Raw genomic sequence first — 16,737 nt, 5'->3', positions numbered from 1 at the left:
TCTCTATGTCGGTCTCATTCTGTTCACATTCGACAGGTAAACGTGAAAGACAGTCAGCAGACTTGTTACTTTTCCCAGGTATGTGTTGCACACGGAAGTTATATTCTTGAAGACCCTCACTCCAGCGCTTGAGCCTGGGCGTGATCTGTTCACTATGGCGGCATGAAAAGTTTTGGATTAAGGGACGATGATCTGTCTTGACCAGAAATGGAATTCCTCAAAGATAAAACTTAAGTGCTGAATGGCCCAAAACACACTCAGAGCTTCTCTCTCCACACACGAGTAATTGACTTCAGCATCTCTAAGTGCCCTTGAGGCAAAAGCAACAGTCTTCTCTTCCACATTTACAATTTGGGAGGACTGCTCCTAACCCCTTGAGACTGGCATCGGTAGTTAACAAAGTTTTGCGGTGGACGTCAAAATGCCCTAAGGTTGGTAACTTCCCAATCTCAGTTTTGATATCAACAAAAGCTCTCTCACATTCATCCGACCATAAGAAATGTGTAGCTTTTTTAAGCAAAGCCCTGATGGGTTCAGTCACGCTGGCAAATCCCTTCACAAACTTGGAATAAAACTCAGCCAGTCCTAAGAATGATCTAACCTGATCTTTATCTTTGGGTGCCAGAGCCTTCACAATGCTTTCTGCAAGCTCCAACTTGGGTGGGATCCCTTCACCAGAGATTCTATGTCAGGACCGGAGGCGAGGCTTATGCTTTATCTTTCTTTACTTAGAGACAGCAGCCATTAAAGTCATCAAAACAACAACTTTTCCCATGATACATTGGGAATATGACAAAACAATAGAGTGTCCATGTCCAGAGCGTCCTCTGCTCTGCTCCAATCATAGGTCCCAGAGGTGCTGGTAGTCCTCTTTCACTGTCCAGTCTCCCTCTTTCTTTGCTGCTGCAGCCAGATAAGTCACGTTTATTTTTCCTCTCAGTGATTTATGTGCATACAGTTGGCCGTTTATGTTATTGTGCTGTATTTAATTGCTCGGCTGGTTATTGCTACTGTGAGTTTCATGCTGAACTGTTGGTGTTGTAGCAGTTTTGCCGATTCTTGAGGGTTTCCTTGGTTTTTCCCTCAGACGATTCTGGAGCCTTCACGCTCCGTTACCCGTGTCTTTGTTGGCTGTGTCATTTGGCATCCGCCTTTACTGGTGCTGTTTCTGACATATTTGCGAGTCAGCCGCTACTCGGCTGACTCGCTCTTCGGCCGCTAGAGTGTTTTTCCTCCCTAGCGGCTACCCTTTTGCGGTCTGTTTATTGCCTTTAGACACCGGATAAATAGTACGCCCCCTGAACGCCTTGCAAACACAGGGTCAGTAACAAACTGTGAGGCTGTGGTGGAGTACTCCCAGTCTCGTGGGTCCGTATTCTGTTAGGCCTTTCTAACGCTCCTGTAAGAGAGTCAGTATCTGCAGGTTCAATTCCTGCTGGGGCCCATTATTGGACAGGCTGCCCTTCCATTGTTGCACGGGCTGCCCTTCCATTGTTGCACCAGGGCTGTTGGGTCCCAGCGCGTGTTCCCGAACGCGAGCTTTGCTTGCTCCTACTCCGGCTGACCCCCAGCCTTCCATATTGCGGTGTTCCCCTCCGCTGGCAGCTCCCTATAGCCTGCGCAGTGTTCTCTCCCTTAGTTACCTGCGTAGTGTCCTGCTTCTACACTGATGGCGTCCTTGGACGAGAATGCTTACCTGGATGACCAGGACGAACAGTGGGAGGAAGATCCACTCACTGCGTTGCAGTGGGACGAAGATTTCTATGATGTGGTAGATTCTTCTATTCATAAGGCGGTGGAGCAGGCTATGGGCCCATTAGAGGATCGCCTCACGCAAAAATGAACTAGCCTGCGACAGACTGGCCAGAGCAACCCAGTCTATTCCAGCTTTCCTACCTGCCACCTCTGAGCCTCAACCGCCTCCCACCAAGCGGCCCAAAGATGCTGGGGGTCGACACAGACGCCTTTGCCCGCCTCAAGCAGGCTTTCCTAGCTAACAGATCCCATCCTGCGCCTGCAATTCCTGGCGATTCTGTTCACGGAAACGATGAAGGGGCTGGACCTTCACATCCCTTGAGGCTTTCTCAACCAGTGCCGGCCACTTCGGACCATGGCGCGGAGGAGCAGAATCTCTGCGCCGACATGCTGGATCCAGATGACATCTTGCATCCTAGATCATCCAACTGGGCGCCCTGTGACAAGGTCGCACAGTACGTCGCCAGCCGCATCCGACGCCCGCTGGAGGCATCGGTGCGTAATTGCCTTAGGGCAGAGTGTCCGCGCCCCTCTTTAGAAGGGAAGGTTGCGACAACCCCCGAAACTGACCCGCATATGGCGACGTTTCTACAAAAATTAGTGAAGGATCCAAAGTAAGGTATCAACAGGTCTTGGTGGGGGGGGGGGGGGGGGGGGGGGGGCTTGCCAAGACAAGCTCCTCGATATTCTCGATATGGCTGAAGAGGCCAAGTCATCGGGGCCCTGATCTCCCCTGAACACCTCTCCTCTTGGGCCCAGCACGTGGTGGTCTTTTTAGGGAATGCCAACTGCGCCCTGTCGACGGAGAGACGAAGATCCCTACTCATAAAGGTGGACCCTAAACTGGGGGGGATTTGGCAGATTCAGAGGCAGGTCCCATTGCCCAAGGGAGTCTCTTTGGAGAGCCCTTTATGAAGGAGTTAGGGCGTTTTCGTGAATACTTTCACGTCTTTGGACAGGGCGCAAACATCTATTCAGAAAGTCTTTCGCCCGCGGGTTTTCCGAGGGGCCGGTCGAGGCACGGGCTGCTCGTCTGGCCGCCCTAACCAGCAGAGAGGAGGCTCCAACCAAGCGGCTTATCAAGATCAAGCCAGATTTGGCAACTTCTATCCTACGAGAGGACAGCGAGGGAAGAACCGTGGTGGCAGAGGAGACGGTGTCTCCAGCTCTTCCGGTGACTGTTCTCCCTTCTTCCCAACAAAAAGTGGGGGGCCGGGTGGAGCATTTTTTCCAGGCTTGGACTTCGGTTCTCCAAACCGTCCAAGGCTTCCATATCAAATTCCGCGGGGAACCTTTCCAGCAGGCCCCGCCGCGTCCTCTGGTGTTCTCAGCGGTAGATGACGCTTTAGTCGACCAGGAGGTCCACTCTCTTTTACTCAAAGAAGCAATTGTGCAGTCCACTTACCACTCGCACGGCTTCATCAGCAATCTTTTTGTAGTGGACAAGGCGGACGGGGGCCAGAGACCCGTGATCAATTTGCGTGAGTTCAACGAGTGGCTGGTTTACCGCCACGTCAAGATGGAGGGAATCCATCTGCTCCGCGATCTTCTCCGACCGAACGACTGGATGGCGCGCCTGGACCTAAAAGACGCGTATTTGACAATACCGATCTTTCCTCCACATCGGAGGTTCCTGCAGTTCCTTTGGCGGGACACCGTATACGAATTCACCACTCTTCCTTTCGGTCTATCCTCCGCTCCTTGGTGCTTCACCAAGGTTTTGCGTCCGGTGATCGAATGTCTGCGCGCGTCCGGGATGCGAGTTTATTTGGACGACATTCTGCTCATTGCACAATGTCCCTCAACCCTGTCTCGTCAGCTTCAGCCGGCGGTCAATCTGCTCCAAAGCCTGGGCTTTATAATCAACAAAGCAAAGTCCATGCTTGTTCCGTCCCAGCAGGTGGTTTTCCATCAACTCGGTCGACGCTACTCTCAGCCTTCCATCCCGGAAGATGGCCAAAATCCGTCATGAGTTGAGGAGAGCTCTTACCCAACACCAACTCTCCCTCAGGCAGATAGCCTGCATCGTAGGTCTTCTGTCAGCATCCATCCAAGCTATTTTCCCAGACCCTCTACATTACAGGGACCTGCAGCGCCTCAAGGCCCAGCATCTTCGCAAAGTCCTCTCCTATTCCCAGAAGGTGTCTCTCTCCGCAGAGGCCAGGGAGGAGATTCAATGGTGGCTTTCCAACATGGAGGCCTGGAATGGACGTGCGATTTTCGGTTCTGCGTCAGATATCGTTATAGAGTCCGACGCCAGCAGATCAGGTTGGGGCGCGCGCTGTGGCGAGATCACAACAGGTGGTGTGTGGTCTCCTATGGAACAGCAGTTGCACATCAACTGTCTGGAACTATTGGCGGGGTCGTTCGCAATCCAGTGCTGGACCAAAGACATGGTCCGTTCTTGTGTTCTACTCAAGATGGACAACATATCAGCCGTCCGATATATCAACCATCTGGGGGGCACGCGCTCCAGGGCGCTTTCAGACATGGCAGCAAACTTTTGGAAGTATTGTCTGGACCATCATGTGTCAGTGACGGCGGAGTACCTTTCAAGTCGGGACAACCAGATAGCGGATTTTCAGTCCCGCCATCTCCACGACAGTCTCTGGAGATTGCACCCAGGGCTTGTCTGCAGTCTCTATGGGGTCCGTTTTCAGTGGACCTCTTTGCCTCTCGCCTCGACCATCAGCTGCCCAGGTTCTTCAGTTGGAGGCCAGATCCCCTGGCGGCACAAACGGATGCGTTTCTGCAGGACTGGCAGAGCGAACTCGGCTATGCCTTTCCCCCGTTTGCCATGCTCACGAGAGTCTCAGCCCAGGTGCGACGCCAGAATGCGGACGTGGCTCTGATCTCTCCGATTTGGAGGTCTCAAGTGTGGTTTCCGGTTCTTCTGGAACTTTCTTGGGATTTTCCAATCCCACTCCCCCTCTTTCCAACGCTTCTGCTGAATCCGGACGGAGTGCCTCATCCATTAATAAAGCAGGGCTGTCTCGCTCTCATGGCTTGGAGGATTACAGGGGACGCTGGGCGGTCCCAGGCCTTTCGGGAGCGGCTGAGAAGTTCATGTCAAAGGCTTGGGCCGACAGCACTATCGTTCCACATTGAGATGGTGGTATCTGTGTGTGCGACGGGGTCTCATTCCCGTGGCAATGGATGTGACCTTGATTTTGAATTTTTTGGCCTCTTTGGCGGAAGACGGTTTGGTTTATAGATCTGTTAACACCTTCCGTTCTGCCATCTCGGCGGGTCACACCATGGTTGACGGGTCCCCAGTGGGCGAACACCCCTTGGTCTGTCGCCTCCTTCGAGGCATCCGCCTCTCGCTGCCGTCTGAGCCTCGGTACTCTCAACTTTGGGATGTTAACCTGGTATTGAATTGGTTTCTGTCCTGGCAGCCGAATAGGTTCCCCTCTCGGAAGGAATTGTCAGCGAAATTGGCGATGCTTCTCTGTCTTATTTTGTGCAGAAGGGTTTCAGATGCCAGGGCCCTTGACATTACTAGTCGGATTTTTTCCCCCCACGGGGGTCACTTTCACGATCTGCAGACGGACAAAGTGTGGTGCGCGATAGGTCTCTCAGCGTTTCCGGATTCCCCGAAGCTCTGCGTGGTGGCTTGCCTCAAGGCGTATGAGGAGATGTCGGAGGAATTTCGTCCTCCGGGCGAACAACAGTTGCTCATTGCACTTAGGGCGGTTTCTTCCCCCACCATCGGCCGATGGGTGAGGTGGGTCATGCAGGAGGCTGGCATTGACCTTCGGATTTTCGGCGCTCACTCGGCCAGAGGAGCTATGGCCTCTAAAACATTTACCCTGGGAGCTAGTCTGGAAGACATTCTGAATGCGGCAGATTGGTCTTCAGACTCTACTTTTAAAGCGGTTTTATTTTAAGCCGATTATGGATATGGCTCACTTGGTGGTGAGCAAGCTTTAAACGAGCATAATCCTCACCTCCGGTCCGGACATAGAATTAAAAATTTCCTAGCTATTGTAACGGAAAGTTTCAATTCTATTAAGGACTCGGAGGCGAGGATTATCCCACCCAGGGTACAACGTCTCTGTTTCCTTCCCTTCTACGTACTGGAGTAAGTAAGATGTTTTAACGATTTTCTGATATCACCAGTGTTACCGTACAACTTCTGTTCTTTTGGCCACGATTGTCGCTTACAGTCTGTTTTGCGTTTCAGGCGACTCTGGAAAACAAGATTTGTGAGGCCTTTTGGGCTGGCTGACCTATAGTAACGAAAGAGGGAGACTGGACAGTGAAAGAGGACTACCTCGGGGACCTATGATTGGAGCAAAGCAGAGGATGCTCTGGACATGGACACTCTATTGTTTTGTTGTCATATTCCCAATGTATCATGGGAAAAGTTGTTGTTTTGATGACTTTAATGGCTGCTGTCTCTAAGTAAAGAAAGATAAAGCATAATCCTCGCCTCCGAGTCCTTAATAGAATTGAAACTTTCCGTTACGATAGCTAGGAAATTTTTCATTACATGACCTAAATAAGTGACAGATCTCAACCCCAAGCGACACTTCTGTTTCTTCAGGGTAAGTCCCCTCTCTTTTAACTTCTCTAAAACACAGGTCAAAGTTGTATTGTGTTCAACTTCATTCTTCCAACAGACCAAAATGTCGTCCTGAAAGAACATGATATTGGGTACTCTTTTCAGAACTAACTTCATCACCCTCTGGAAGCATGCCACCGCCGATGCCAACCCAAAAGGCATTCTCAGGAAACGGTAAGCCACCAGCGGCGTCACAAAAGACATTAGATGTCTCGAGTCTTTGTGAAGAAGAACACGGTGGTAAGCGGATGATAAGTCCAGCACACTAAAGACCTGCGCTCCTTTGAGCATACTAAGAGACTCAGAAATGTTCGGTAGGGGTTGGCGATCTACCCATATCCACTCGTTAAGCCCCCTCAAATCCACACACATCCCAACGTTGGCACCACCATCTTTGGGGGCCAACCACTCTGACCCTTCAATTTCTTCAATAATTCCCAGACTCAAGTCTTTTGAGCTCAGACTCTAGCAGTGCCATCATCATATTGGGCACTCTGCTGATTTTATGCACACAGGGCACAGCTCTCTCCTTAAGAACAATCCAATACTCAAATCCCTTGAGACATCCCAAAGTGTCTGTGAAAACTTCCGGAAACCTATCAAAATAGTTAGAATCTTGGTTCTCACCCTCAAGATCCACCAACATAACCTGATCTTTCGGGTCTCGTGCACTGGCATTAAGCATAATGCCTAGGTCACATTGAGGTCTCCATCCCAAGAGATTGTCTCCTCTCTCAGCTACATACACTTTACCCATTGTCTGTCTGCCCTTGAATTGGATATTAGCCTCGACATATCCAAGGACATTGATCCTCGCACCACCATAACTGACAGGGTTTATGTAAGGTGGCAACAACATCATACTGTCCAACCCCACAATCTCGTCCCATTGCTTATTACCAACCATTGTGAACGGTGAGCCAGAATCACCTAAAACTACAAAGTCATAACCATCAACAGATGTCACACTCAGGCATTACAATTTTTCCAGCATCAACTTCATTTTCACCATCGCCGACGTTTAGAATGATAGTACGCACGGTTTCAGCTCCCTTCTCAGGATTCCGAGACTGGATGGAAGATTTACAAACCCTGGCATAGTGTCCTTTAATGCCACATTTGTTGTAAATAGACTCCCTGGCAAAGCAATGAGGGTAGTTGGAGAAGTGTGAAAAACTGCCACACCTAAAACACTTTGGTTTAGGGACTCCCCAGAAGTTTTGTCACTGAAACTACTACTATTGAGAGAACGGCCTTCACGGTCTGCTTTAGCTGGTAATGCTTTGGGAGGACAACATGGACGCACATCTTTTTCCAAAGTCTTATGTTTTTCAACAGATGAGACTTCGGCAATGTTGTCACAGCTTTCGTGAGCATCGTTGTCAACTAAGACATGATCGTCATCTTTCCCTCCTTTTTTGTCCTCTCGGTTTTTTTTTCATCTCCTTCATCCAAGTAGAAGTATTCTCCATTCCTTCTACAATGGCAACAGCTTAAGTCAACGACGGGTTTTTTGACAAGAGTTTCTCTTGAACTCGAGTGCTGTTGGTGCATCTCACAAGCTGATGTCTGACAAGAGAATCAGAGAGTTCACCAAATTCGCAAGTCCGAGCTAAAGTCTTGAGAGAAGCAACATAACTTCTAACTCGTTCTATGGGACCTTGAGTTCTAGTAAAAAACGTGCGTCTCTCTAATACCACATTAATACGAGGACCAAAGTATTTCTCTAACATGGTCATGGACATTTCAAAAACGTCGGCAGGTTCACCATCTCCACTGCCAACAGGAATAAGGTCCATGCTATCATAGACGTTTCTTCCTTCTACGCCCAAATTGTGCGGAAGAATTGCTTGCTTCCTAATTGCTGAGAACTTCTCTCCTCCAATTGCCACTATATAGGAGTCAAACAGTTTCCTCCATCTCTTCCAGGGAAGAATTGGGTCTCCCTCCTCAGACAAAAAGGGTGGTGGTTGGGACATACTTGATGTCATGGCCATGACTAACAAAGCTAATATCAGAGAGATCAGACAAACTGTGAGAAGAAACGACAAAAGCAAAGTCACTGTTTAGTTGTTCTCAATGTAACCGATGTGAGGAAAAAGAACAACAAGAAAAACGAAAGTCACTGCTGTATGGTAAAAAGAAATAACACTGCCCAGTCTCACTGTAATTGTCTTTGCGTGGGATCGATGTGGAAAATTCTTTGGTAAGATATAATCCTTGCCAGTGAATTGTCCGATATCGGCAGGATGTAAACAATAGGAACTAAAATGGCTGCACGCTGCGTAGTCTCGGCGTGAATGCGTGCCGGAATGCAGCGTGCGTTCCAATGAAGAGGAAACATACGCTGTGTGGTCACAGCATCATCACAAGCTGGAGTGCAGCGTGCGTTCTAGCGATGGAGGCAGCAGTGAGGGAGCGGGAGACAATTGAGGGACGGCTCGAGGAGCAACCGTTAATGGTGAGCCGATCAAATAAAGCGCTTTTCTCAAAACTGCTTCTAGGATGTAGGAATGACCGATAAAAAAAAAAACTCACAGTTCTTTAGCAGAGAATAGAAGTCCTCGGTAAAACTTGGATTGATGAGGGTGATAACAGACCACGGACTTAAGGCAGGTAATCCGAGTGATTGAAAAGGTGAGTTGGTGCTGAAAGTGCCTGTCCCCAGTCAGGCCAAAAATAGCTTGTCGCCAATGTTAAAATACGACATCTTCTTAGTAGAGTTGTAGAAAGGATGTTTAATTAAATATCTCAGCGTAGGTGAACAGCACCAACTATACAGCAGGACACTCAGCTCTGGAATGAAGGTCTCAGAGCAACATCACTACATTCCAATGACATAGCTGAGTTCTAAACTTGACACCATAGGCTTCTAACTTTACTCAAGATTACAACACATGCCTTTTATGTTTGTTTTCATTTTTAAAACATAAATGAAAGGCATTCTCATTTACAATGCCAATAGCTTAAACTTATTTTAAAAGGCATTGCCATTTACAATGCCAATAGTTCCAAAACTCGCAGTTGAGAGACCTATTGCATTGTAAATGCTTGTTTAATACGGTCGTTCAGTTGTACATAATGCTTTCTTGGTCATATAGAAGGTAACAAAAATGCATTGGACACTTATTTATTATAACTTTTCAGCATGCTGCAGACTTCTGTACAGCACAGCTTAAAGCCATAGGCAGTCAATAACTAACTAAACTCTTATAAGGTCCCAAAGGCGAGACCTATTGGCTATGCCATAGGTCTTCAAACTGTGGGGCGCGCCCCCCTGGAGGGCCGTGGCAGTGTTCGCAGGGGTGCGTGAATGCCTCAGTAAGAAGTTGTAAATGAAAATAGCCTGGAAGCACGAATTTGTTAATTTACTGCGTTTCCAAGCTATCTTCATTTACAAACAGCAGCTGAAGTGCAAGGCAGGGTCAAAGACACGATTAAAAAGAACAACATTTCTTTAACTATTTTGTTTTTTCACTTGCTGGTAACTGCAGATAAAATAACGCGCATCGGAAATTAAAAATTATTAATACTTATGAGACCTCAATTTTTTAATGCAATAATTGCAAAGGTTTGTGTGAGGTCAAACAGTCTTAGAATTAAATCCTGGTGAGCGCAGTGGGGAAAAGGGAATGTATGAGTATATATAGTGTAACAGGTCCCATCCTCCAACATACAGCACTGTGAATGTCAATATGTAAATCATTATTTTAAACCTGTATACACCGTATAAGATGGGGTGCTGCAGAATGGTATAGTCAGAGCCACAGGAATCATGTGACAGTGGAGCACCAAATTATGCAGCTGTGTTAAAACTATGCAAGAAGAAAACGCACATAACGCGTCATATTTTCTGACACTATTACTTCATTATTTTATACTTTTTATACATAATACTATTTAGGCAAATATTTTACCTCATTAGAACCAGTATACTAAATACAGAAATAAGCAGGTGAAAGGTGGCAAGTTAACCTTCGTGAAGGGCCTTCCACTGTGTGGGAACACGGCGCCACATTTTAGTAACTTTTGATCCTTTTGAGCTAGAAATATTTTTTTTCCTAAAAATCTGCAGCTTAAGCACCAGGTGATGGTTTATGTGGCAAATGTGGAAGATCCATAATTATGTGCAAAAAAGCAACAGAATCGTACAATTCCAGTGGCTCTGGGTTTAGTGTTTATGATAAAACAAGGGCTTTCAAAGCATGTCTTTAGTAATAGGTAATCAGACTGTACCCAGTGCAAGCATTTTTATAAGTATCCATAAAAATTATACTTTCCAGAATACAAAATCCTTATGTCACTTGTCATCATGAAACTTCCAGTGACTCCATCAATTAAGGCTTACACTGGGTCGCAAGCAGGACTTACATTTGATGATTAACCAATTGCACCCAATTACATTTTTTTTAGGTAGCAGGCACCTTGGTCGCTGTCACACCCACAGCTACACAACACGAGAGCCCCACACTCAGCTGTATCACTTCCTCTCGCCCAAGTCTTGCCATAAAGTTTTGGAGGGGGCCCGACTTCAAAATATTTTCCTTAGGGGGGGAATCAGAGCAAAAAAGTTTGAAGACCTCTGGGCTATGCCAATGCTTGTTAAAGCTTATTACATGTATGTGTAATTGTATCGTACACGTAGTTTTCAAGATACATTCTGTACTGGAATAACGTTTTTGAAATGATGGTCCTGGTTTATAAGAGAATAAACGTGATAATTTGAGCCAGAATTCAAAGTCAAAAACCTTGACTGGGGAGAGACGACAGGCGTGCACCTAGGAATCTTAACTAGGCTGCCTGTATGACTGCACAGTCCGGGGAGTCTGTGAAGCCACTGCCCGGGCTCAGCCCAAGCACAGGCCAACGGAGCCAGAGGCAGGGAAGCCGGGCACCGCTCCTGCCCTGCGCAGGACGATCTCCGGTACCTTGGATTCAACCCCCGCCCTTCCCCAGCCAAGGCCGCACTTACCGCTCCAGAGGCAGGGGCGAACTCGAGGTGAAGTGTTAGCGGGTGGCCCGTATAGGACTCGGCCTCCGAGGAGCACGTAAGCGGCTGGCCGGTGGTACCACAGAACGGACCTAGGCCCCGGCAGGCAGCAGCGGATGAGGGAGGTTGGGTGCCCGGATGTGGCGCGCCAGCCGGTACAGTTCGGATGGCTCTCGGCAGTGGATGGCGCCCAGTCGTAGCTCTCTGAGTCCACCTGGCCGATCAACTGAGAGTGACGGGTACCGTCCAATAAAAGTCCGCCGCCTTCTACCGTCGTCACTCGAGCCCGTCCACTGATAGAAGCCTCGCGTAGCAACTCACTATTGACCGCAGCACGTGCACGAATGAGGACGGAGCCAATAAACAACTGGAAAGCGTTTGCCATCAGGGTAGCCCAGCAACGGACGAAAGCCCCTCCAGCCAATCCCTTGCAGTGGCACTGACAAGAACTACCTCAAACCCTCCTATCAATGCAGTGATAGGAGCCCCCCCCCCCCGCCTTTTAATCCCATGCAGTGGCACTGACAGGAGAACCCCCCCACCCATAACCCCTCGCCGCCCCCATTTTAGCCTATCAATGCCATGCAGTGGCACTGGCGAACACCCCAGACTACCAATCCCATGCAGTGGTATTTACAAGAGCCCTAGAGCCCTCTTCCCAGCCTATCAGTCCCACCATGCAGTGGCACTGTGACAAGAGCCGCCCCCGCCTATCATTCCCATGCAGTGGCACTGATAGGAAACCCCCCGTGCAGCCTATCAATCCCATGTAGTGGCACTGACAAGTACACTCCCCCCGCCTATCATTCCCATGCAGTGTTACTTACAAGAGCTCTCTTCCCAGCCTATCAGTCCCACCATGCAGTGGCACTGTGACAAGAGCCGTCCCCGCCTATCATTCCAATGCAGTGGCACTGATAGGAGAACCCCCCCCCCCCCTGCAGCCTATCAATCCCATGTAGTGGCACTGACAAGTACACTCCCCCCGCCTATCATTCCCATGCAGTGTTACTTACAAGAGCTCTCTTCCCAGCCTATCAGTCCCACCATGCAGTGGCACTGTGACAAGAGCCGTCCCCGCCTATCATTCCAATGCAGTGGCACTGATAGGAGAACCCCCCCCCCTCCCCCCTGCAGCCTATCAATCCCATGTAGTGGCACTGACAAGTACACTCCCCCCGTCTATCATTCCCATGCAGTGGTACTTGCAACAGCCCTCTTCCCAGCCTATCAGTCTCGCCATGCAGAGGCACTGGCGAACACCCCAGACTATCAATCCCATGCAGTGGTATTTACAAGAGCCCTCTTCCCAGCCTATCAGTCCCACCATGCAGTGGCACTGTGACAAGAGCCGTCCCCGCCTATCATTCCCATGCAGTGGCACTGATAGGAGAACCCACCCCCCCTGCAGCCTATCAATCCCATGTAGTGGCACTGACAAGTACACTCCCTCCGCCTATCAATCCCATGCAGTGGTACTTGCAACAGCCCTCTTCCCAGCCTATCAGTCCCACCATGCAGTGGCACTGTGACAAGAGCCGCCCCCGCCTATCATTCCCATGCAGTGGCACTGATAGGAAACCCCCGTGCAGCCTATCAATCCCATGTAGTGGCACTGACAAGTACACTCCCCCCGCCTATCATTCCCATGCAGTGTTACTTACAAGAGCTCTCTTCCCAGCCTATCAGTCCCACCATGCAGTGGCACTGTGACAAGAGCCGTCCCCGCCTATCATTCCCATGCAGTGGCACTGATAGGAGAACCCCCCCCCCCTGCAGCCTATCAATCCCATGTAGTGGCACTGACAAGTACACTCCCTCCGCCTATCAATCCCATGCAGTGGTACTTGCAACAGCCCTCTTCCCAGCCTATCAGTCTCGCCATGCAGTGGCACTGTGACAAGAGCCGCCCCCGCCTATCATTCCCATGTAGTGGCACTGATAGAAGAACCCCCCCTGCAGCCTATCAATCCCATGTAGTGGCACTGACAAGTACACCCCCGCCGCCTATCATTCCCATGCAGTGTTACTTACAAGAGCCCTCTTCCCAGCCTATCAGTCCCACCATGCAGTGGGACTGTGACAAGAGCCGCCCCCGCCTATCATTCCCATGCAGTGGCACTGATAGGAGAACCCCCCCCCCCCCCTGCAGCCTATCAATCCCATGTAGTGGCACTGACAAGTGCACTCCCCCGCCTATCATTCCCATGCAGTGGTACTTACAAAACCTCCCTCCGACCCCCCATCTAGCTCATGCAGTGTCATTGACCAGAACCTCCCCCACCTATCAATCATATGCAGTGGCACTATCAGGAGTCCCCTCCCAGCCTATCAATCTCATTCAGTGGCACTGAAAAGAACCCCTTACCCCCACCTAGCCTATCATTCTCATGCTGTGGCACTTACAAGAGCCCCCCACCTATCAATCCTACGCAGTAGCACAGACAGGAGTCCCTCTCCTCCCACCAGCCTATTAATCTCATGCACTGGCATTGACAAGAGGAACACAAATTGATCAGGGACCTCTCCTTCTGACATTTTAATTGTAGGTCTGGGAGAAAAGGGGGACAACAAACAGCCAAAATCAATATCAACACCTCCCACTTGGTCTATTTTTCTTTTATCGAGATTGATACCAGCTCTATTGGGCTACCTACATGAGAGACACAATGCACCTGCAATTTATTTATGTTATCAAAAGATTTATTTTGTTCAAAAATAATTTTTTCATTATTTGTATCAAAAAAGTTAAAAGACATTCATTATATCCATATTTTTTTTCATTTTTCTTTTACATAAATATTACACAATTCATTTTTTTAAAGAAAAACAATCAATGTGAACGTTGTCATTCATGTGAATTGTATGACCCCTACAAATTGACCACATTAACATACTAGCCTCTCACATACACATACGTACTCACTCATACCACACAACGTATCCTACCCTCCCAAGATCACATACACTTGATGGTCACTCAAAAGACAGATGTGTTACAGTCTTCGTGACCGTGTTGTGGGCCGGGTATTTCACAGATAGGTCAACGCACGTTTCGGTGGATATTGACAGTTTGTAACCACCTTCTTCAGGACCACCACTGTACCAAAATTAAAGCGAGTGGTTGGGGTATAACGTCTGGATGAAGAATTGAAGTTATTGGCCTCTAAGGGGTGGGATTTGCAAGGTAACGATGTTTGTCAAATCAACTTGGACCTCACTCATAGGGATAGAGCGCAAATCTACATTCTAAACTGATATTGATTGTATCAGAACACATCTGTTCCAGTCTGGGCCGGTATTATAATTCAAGGTCTTTGGAGAACACCAGGCAGGCTATGTGATACATCAAAGATACCGGTATACTGTCCTTCCTCTATCTAATATGGTTTAGGGTCATGCTTAAATTGATTGATCCATGGTTGGAAATGATTGCATATCCGTAATTAAATGAATTCCCAATCTGCCTTTGAAATTTGGCATGTTGGTGTGCGTGGACTACTCTTCTCACCATGTAGACGCGGGGTATCAGCCTTGATAAAAGAAATATAGGTCAAGTGGGAGGTTTTGATATTGATAAGAGGAACCCCACCCAGTCTATCAATCTGATGCAGTGTCACTGCGAGGACCCCCCCTCGCCTATCAATCCAGTGCAGTGGCACTTACAAGAACCCCCCACCAGCCTAGCGATCTAATGCAGTTGCACTGACAACAACCCCCCCCCCCCACCTAGTCTATCAATCCCATGCAGTGGTAGTTGTGAGAAAGTGGGTTTCTGTTGCAGTAACCCCCCCACCCCCCTTTTTTGTTTGTTGCCAGACTACTGATGTTCTTTGACTTGATGTGCTCTGGGGCCCTGCCAATCAGGACCCCAGGGCCTGTGTTCTTTCCCCAAAACAAAACCCAATTGGCAACTCTGGCCACAGGTAGGTCCCTGGTAAATGGTACCCCATGTATCCAGGGCACTGTGACCAGAGAAGGCTCCTAAGGGCTGCAGCACCAATTGTGCCACCCTTAGGGGCCCTGTACCTTTTCACAAACACACTGCTTTGCAGGCTGCATGTCTTGGTGCAGATCAAAAGTGAAGAGTCGACATAACACACATCCCTGTGTGCCATGCCTACCAACCACTGCCCTGGCCTAGGTCAGTCACCCCTCTAGCTGGGTGCACTATGCCAGTGGTGAGGGCCCAGAGGCACGAGCCCTGTGCCCCTACAGTGTCTGAGTCCATTCTCAGACATTGTAAGTGCAGTGTACCATTAAAGAGTATATGGTGCTGGGAGGTTGACATTATGAACTCCACAGTACCATGATGGATACACTGAAGTCTGGGAAGTTTGGTATCAACTTCTCAACACATTGTACCCACACTGATACCAGTGTGGGTTTCAATGTAAAACGCACGACAGAGGGCATTTTAGAAATGCCCCCTGAACTCGACCCACAACCAGTGTCCCGACTGAGTGGCTGCCTAGGCTGCCACCCACCAGACATGTTGCTGGACCCGTGGCTCGAGGGCCTGCAACAATGCACATCCTGGGATGAGGTGCTAGGTCCCCTCCCCCAGGATGGGCAGGGGACGGTGCAAAGGCCTGCCGCCTTTGTGAGCTTCTCCAGACCACTTGTTGTACTCAGCAACTGGTCCCCACTGATTCTACCCCCCACTTTGGGCAGGAGAACCGGCGGGAAAAACAAGTGAGGAAGAGAGGTGTGCCCACCTCTGCCAACTCCACCCCTAAGGTGGGGGAGGCGAGGTGAAGCACAACCTCGAGTCCCCGCCAATCCTGATGATGGGGAGACCCAGCCAACCAGGGACAGGCTCCTGCCCCCCACCCACTGAAGAGAGGCAGAATAGGGGGTGTACCCACCCCAGGGAAGGGACCCATTGGTCCCTGCCCTTTACCTACCTGTAACGCCCCTAAATTTAGTATTTAGGGGCACACTGAACCTTCCTTCCTCAGATTCAGCAACCACAAGAAAAGAAGAAGGACGAGAAGCCGTGCAGAGCTAACAAGAGGACGACCCCCACTGACTTGGCCCCAGCCCTACAGGCCTGTCTCCCCTTGAACCAGCTCCTGCGAAACCCCGGCGTATCCAGCGGCCAGCAACCTCAAAAACCCCGGAGGACCTGCCTGCATTCACTTTCCAAGCTGTTTCTCCCGTGAACACCGGACGTGTTTAAACTATAGCTTCTGGTGCCAGCCAGAAACCGCGAATCCAGCACACTCTGCACCCGCCGAGCCTGGCCAGTGTTTGAGTGAACAAACACCACGAGGAGGTCCCCCCAGCGATCCTGACCCGAGATCCGGCAACCCCTGTCCTGCCTCACGCCTCCAGACGATGCCTGCAGCCTCAATCCAGAGGACCCCCCTACCGCGACCAGAGCGGGTAAGAAAATCCGACGTCCAAAGGCACCCCTGCACCC

The 16,737-nt window shown here is 49.5% G+C and overlaps 1 protein-coding gene across 2 annotated transcripts in view; it reads right to left on the bottom strand.

The window, feature by feature from the left end:
* The window catches only part of DGCR8 (DGCR8 microprocessor complex subunit), a 288,096-nt gene extending 276,515 nt beyond the window's left edge, over window positions 1-11,581 (bottom strand). The window contains exon 1 of one of the 2 annotated variants that reach the window (XM_085636096.1): window positions 11,295-11,581. The gene's annotated coding sequence lies outside the window, so the exon portion shown is untranslated. The remainder of the gene's footprint in view (window positions 1-11,294) is intronic. The other variant, XM_085636097.1, reaches the window with a different exon arrangement.
* Between the last annotated feature and the right edge of the window lie 5,156 nt (window positions 11,582-16,737).

Source organism: Triturus cristatus, chromosome 11, assembly GCF_964204655.1.
Source record: "Triturus cristatus chromosome 11, aTriCri1.1, whole genome shotgun sequence".
Taxonomy (NCBI): Eukaryota; Metazoa; Chordata; class Amphibia; order Caudata; family Salamandridae; genus Triturus; species Triturus cristatus.
This window is presented reverse-complemented; position numbering and strand designations above follow the sequence as displayed.